Source organism: Vombatus ursinus, unplaced genomic scaffold (assembly GCF_900497805.2).
Source record: "Vombatus ursinus unplaced genomic scaffold, bare-nosed wombat genome assembly UNPS02014791.1, whole genome shotgun sequence".
Taxonomy (NCBI): domain Eukaryota; kingdom Metazoa; phylum Chordata; class Mammalia; order Diprotodontia; family Vombatidae; genus Vombatus; species Vombatus ursinus.
This window is the reverse complement of record NW_020954569.1, coordinates 31,634,144-31,640,143: the sequence shown is the minus strand read 5'-3', so window position 1 is coordinate 31,640,143 and position 6,000 is coordinate 31,634,144. Positions and strand designations below refer to the sequence as shown.

General features: G+C 33.9%; 1 protein-coding gene across 1 annotated transcript in view; it reads right to left on the bottom strand.

Annotated features, from left to right (window-relative positions):
• CTNND2 (catenin delta 2) overlaps positions 1 to 6,000 on the bottom strand; it is a 912,708-nt gene that overhangs the window by 429,068 nt on the left and 477,640 nt on the right. The window lies entirely within an intron of this gene.

Below are 6,000 nucleotides of genomic sequence, written 5' to 3'. Positions count from 1 at the left end.
CTCTCTCTCTCTCTCTCTCTCTCTCTCTCTCTCTCTCTCTCTCTCTCCCTCCCTCTCTCTCTCTCTCTCCCTCCCTTGGTTAGGCAATGGGATTAAGTGACTTGCCCAGGGTCACATAGCCGAATTTGAACTCAGGTCCTCTTGACTTCAAGGCTGGTGCTTTAATCATTTTGTCACCTAGCTACCCCATGGAATATAATTCATAAAAAAGGCAAATGTTTCTGGTTTGTTAAATGGTAAAGGGAAAAGTATAACCGACACCATTTGAGAGACTTATTTTTGTTTTTCTTTTAGAAAACCAAGGGGAAAAGTACCGGTATGAGCAAGAAGCGCAGAAATTAAATTAGTATAAAATTGTTTCAATATGCTAGAAGTAGCCTGATTTGAAGGCCCTGATGATCAATGTCATTTAAGGTCATTTAACCACATAACGGTTTTTGAACCTTTGGAAGATTATTGAGATGCCCAAACCTATAGTTGGGGGTGGGGGTGGGGATGCTAATTCTGCCAACTCATATGCCAGGATATATGTGTATAAACACACATACACACATATATAAAACACATATATTATGAGATTGGATTGTTTGACAAGAGTCATTCCTTTATTCTTGGAATTGTTTGACAAGAGTCATTCCTTTATTCTTGTAATTCCAAGAATAAAGGAATGACTCTTGTCAAACAATCCAATCTCATCACATTTCAGGACTGGACAAACAAGAGAACAGACTATGTCCTTTTACCAAGAATTTTGATTCTGTAACCCACTATGTCAATATATTTAGAAAATATGTCATGGACCCTACAACTAGGAGGTGGTCACATAACTTCCTTGCAAGTCATATCAAGGAATCAAAGTTAGTGTTCGGTGACAAGATAAATAGTTTGCTGAAGGGATTATTTCAAGGCCCAGATCTTACTATATGAGAGGCAACATGGGACAATATACCATCCCTAGAGTCAGAAAAGTCTTAATTTAAGTCCTGCCTCTGACACACACTAGCTATGCATCCATGGGGTAGCTATTCAATGACAAGAGCATGAAGACAACTGATATTTCCATCAGTCAAAGGAGTTTCCCATACTGATGACATCACATTTCCTGACTAAAAGTAACAATAATAACACCTATAAATATCATCAATGTCAGAAGGGAGCATTTGTTGCTGATACCACCAAATAATGGCAGCAATTAAAGAGAAAGATGGAGGTCAGGGGGAAAAGTTGAATCCTTTTTGAATGAGAATTCAAAGTGACTTTGTTACATTCATAGTATAGTTAAAAAATAATGAATTATACAAATATAGGCTAATGAACACATAAAGCTAAAAAGACACAAAATAATATAAAATGATTATATGCAAATAAGACAGCAACATTGAGATCACAAGACATCCCAAATTTAACAAGATGTGTAGAACTTTGGACTTTTTAAGACATCATAAAAAAATGAGGCATATTAGAACCAAACAATAGTTTTCCTATTGTTACCTTGTTTGGATTATTCATACCATAACCATATGCTGTTTTTTTAAAAATAAGGACCTTATTGCTTAGTTTTCACTTTTTAATACATTTGGTCCTATTGTAGTTCTGCGAATTCTTATCCAAATTTCTCTTAAACCTTTTAAAATTCCCTACTTATTCATTGCAAAGACATAGCAAACATTTTAGATGGATAGTCCCTGTTTGGCTCGGTAAATATTCCCCCTTTCTCTTCCTTCTCTGTAAATATACCTTCCTTCACTATTCAATGAACCCTTGGGCAACCCTCCTCCTGTCTGGGGATTAAAACACCAGGCCCTTCACTAAGAAAACAGCTGCTGCTTTTATTCATCAGCCTGTTACAAAATATTCTATTTATCTTCTTTGGAACCATAAATCAAGGGGAAATTAGGGAAAGTTGGAGTTACCCTCTTAATTATGATACATGCCTATATTAGAAATGGAAAGTATATGTTTAAAAATAAATGGAATGTCCTCTTCAATCAATGATAGGTGATTGGGTGAATATCAGATTAGTTTTGGGCAACAGGAGAATTCATAGAAATTTAGCTATTAGGACACTTAAAGTAATGTATTTTTGTTATTTAGAAATTTAGGAATTAGGGTACTTAAGTCAAAGAAGAATGCTAAGGAAATGAATAGAATGTAGGACCAGAAATATTAAAAAAAAGATTAAATCTTTTTATTTTATGCACTGTATGTGTCAGTAAATAATGGTACATTATACATCACTACATATAGGTCCAGAAACTGTGATTTCATTAATACAGAGAACTCCCAGATGAGGAAATTCCCTCCACCAATAAAGGGCAGAACCTTCTATGAAACTTAGAGTCTGATAGAATTGCCTAGAACAATGGTAAAGTAAGTGCCTTGCCCAGAGTAATACAAACAGCGGGCATCAAAAATGGTACTCAGATCTACACCTTAGCTCCAAGAATAGCAGTTTTTCGATTCTGCTAGGCCGCTGAGGTCCTTTCCAGCTCCAAATCTATACAATTAATGACTTATAAATAGGTGTGTATACAGTGTGTCCGTGTGCACACACACACACACACACACACATATGAAATTCAGCATAGCATACTGGATCAGAGTGCTGTCCTTGAAGTCAAGAAGACCTGTATTTAAATCTTGCCTCTGATACATATTGGCTATGAGATTCTAAATAATTCTTGAGGACTGTAAACTACAAAGAATGTACTGACCTGAATTGTTAGAGAAAGTTTCACGCACCATTGAAATCATAAATGGGATATCTATTTCTATCCTATATATATGCACATACAAATGTATGTATGTTTATATTTAATTCATTTATTGGTTTTTTAATCTATCTCATCATTTATTTACATATGTGCATATGTATATATGTATGTGTTTTTATTCTTCTCTTTGGATCCTGGAAAAAATAAGCATGTCTTATGTTTCAAAGGCCACAGAAAACCTGTTGCACATTTTGGCTCTGTTGCTTTTAGACAATTCAATAGAATGGTAATTAACAGTTTTTAAAAATGTGAATGGTATCTTTTTACAAATATGAAAAATTTGTTATAAAAATATAAATCTATTTTTGTCCACATATTTACTTAAAACAAATCTTATAACTTTTCTTAGCTGTTTATCATGTTAAAAGTCACCCTCCCCCCAAAAAATTGATGATCCTTTGCTTGTCATTCCCATTTTTGTCCCAATAGCTAGTTACACAACTTTTAAAAAGAACAAAGACTTTTCTAGAAAAACAGATTTTAGGTCACTATTTAGTATGCATTGAATCTTTTATTTCAAGTCTGTTCATAATTTTCTAAATTTAGAGCCAAGAAAAGACATGAAAAAGGGGACTTCCAACTTTCAAGACATTGTACAACTTGTAGGCTTCCTCCCTGTCTCTCTACCTCATTACATTAATGTACAAGAAATGTTATGTCAAGGATTAAGCATAATTTGGATCTTTGAATAAGGATACAAGAGAGAACCATTACATTTATTTCACCATTTAATTATTTTCATTACTACAATTGTTATGATTTAAATAAGCCTTCTTAACAGTGAAACTTGAAGTGACAAAGATCTTCAAAAACTGATCACAACACATTTTTGATGTATTAGAACTGGTATTCAAAAGAGCATAAATATATGTGGAAAAATGCAAAGAGTAAGAATTTTCACTTTGCAGCACATTTCACAAGGACTCAAAAAATTCAGCCTCTTGATCTGGTCTATATAATATAATGATTATCGTATAAAGGGAAAACTCTGACCGTGTATTTTTATATGGAATTTCAGTTCAGATAAATGGCTAGTGATTCCATTAGCTATATAGTCCAACATTAGTTAATCCCTATGGAAATACACAATCATCATATATTTATTCATTATGAAAACATTAATGGAAGCTATTCAAAAAACAATTACTTATGTATATGTGCATATTAACTGCTTGATATGGAAACATAGATGAGATAGGTGTTAATGGAAACCTAAAAGCCATAACCAAAGAATGGAAAGCATAATATAGATTACTCTAGTAGACATCTACAATTTAGTGGAGGTATTGTGATACAGTAGGAAAGAATACTGCACTGGCATTCATGAGAGCTGGGTTTTAATCTTTTTGTTTAAAATAGCTCTTGGGCAATCACCTAACTTTTCTGAGATTCTGTTTCAACTGTTTCTCCCATTTTATTTTGATATTTCTCAGACTCCATATTTATGTTTCCTTTGGTTCAATCAGAAAAATATATAATGAAGTCTTCTTTTTAAAAGTAGGGTACTGGCTGAGTTGGGGCATATGTCATCACAGAATGGGAATTTCTATGAAGATAGTTTGTTTGAAGATCCAGGCCAGTGTATGGGCAAGAGGATAGCATAAGGAGTAGCATAACTCCCAAATTGGAATGATTTCTGGACACTCAAACAAAAACAAACTAATGAAATCTTTCAAACAGTTGTAATAGAAAGATATAAATGCAAGTGCGGAGGACAAAGGTTCTATAATGGAAATCTGAGGATATTTCTTAGCTGTCTATCACAGAAAGGAAGATTAAAAGGCATTTTTAAAAGTCATATTAAAAATTAGATATTTTTTCGGCACCTGCAAAAAATTATTTTAAAATTTTTTTTGGCTTATTTTGGTGTGTTCAAACAATGGACAGATTGTGAAGTTGGTTAATTGTTTTAAAAATTAGTGTGAGAGGATGCATGATCTAGTGGAAAGATCACTGGCCTTGGAGTTAGATCAGTTTCAAATCCTAGCTCTGCTATTTACCCATGTGACCTTGAGCAAGCATTGATTCCTCCTAGTCCTCAGTTTCTTCTAAAAAATGAGACATTAGGGCTTGGATATATCTAAGGTCCTATCTAACCTTAAAACATAAAAAATGATATGTGCTTACACTATAACATATCTTCTTCACAGTGATCTTTTGAGGCAGGTAATGCATTTATTACTATTTTTATTTTATATATGAGAAAACTTAAAAAGAAAAGACTTTCCTAAGGTCAGATGGACTGATAGAAGAGAGAAAAAGGTGAAGATGATAGAAATGTAGATTTCCAACTGCTTTCACAACCTTGTCTCATTTTATTCCAACAAAACCCTTGTGATGTTGGCAAGACAGGTAGAAATTCAGATTATAAAAACAAAACAAAATCCTGAAATTCTAAGAGGCTAAGTGTTTTGACCAAGATAACAAGGCTAAAAAAAAAAAGAAAGAGAAAGAAAGAAAAAGAAAGAATCCAGGACTGCTGACTCTTGGTCTAGTGCTCTTTCCTTCACACCATGCACAGGACCTCTCTTAAATTTCAGAATTTGTTCAATAAGAAACAAAAACTAGCAAAAGTTGTAACCATAAATGCATGCATTAGGCAGATTCAAGTAGCTCAAAGTGACATTTCTAGCAAAGTGTTGTATAAAAGTAAACAAAAATGTTCTGCTGTTTGTATTTTCTCTATATAATTTTTGTAGTATTTGTGACAAGTCAGGTAGATTACCTACCACAGCATTAATTTTTGTCATGTGGCAAAATGTGCAGTCTGAGGGCTAAGATTTGTTTATGTTATTGTGGCTATATTCATGTACATCTTTCACTGGTTATTTCCAGAAGCATCCTAATTTCTTCCTTGTAATAATAAATTAATCCATTAATCCATGTCTACCCAAGGGCTAAGTGCCTACACATACTTCTATTGATAAAGTATAGAGATCTGTTTATGGATGGACTGGCCCAGTAATTCCATTAGTATGGGGAAAATCCCAGGTGAGGAAATTCCCTCTAGCAAAGCAGGTCAGCACAAACTTTGCAACTTTTAGTTCCAAAAAGGTGCTTAGAGATTAAGTGATTTGAGATTAAGTGACTTGCCCAGGGTCACACAGTCTACAAGTGACAGAGGCAGAATTTGAACCTAGTGTTTCCTAGCTCTCAGGCCAGGTCTGGATTTAGGAGACAACATTGCCAAAAGTATTAAATATTTTATCTGTTGCATCCAAGGGGC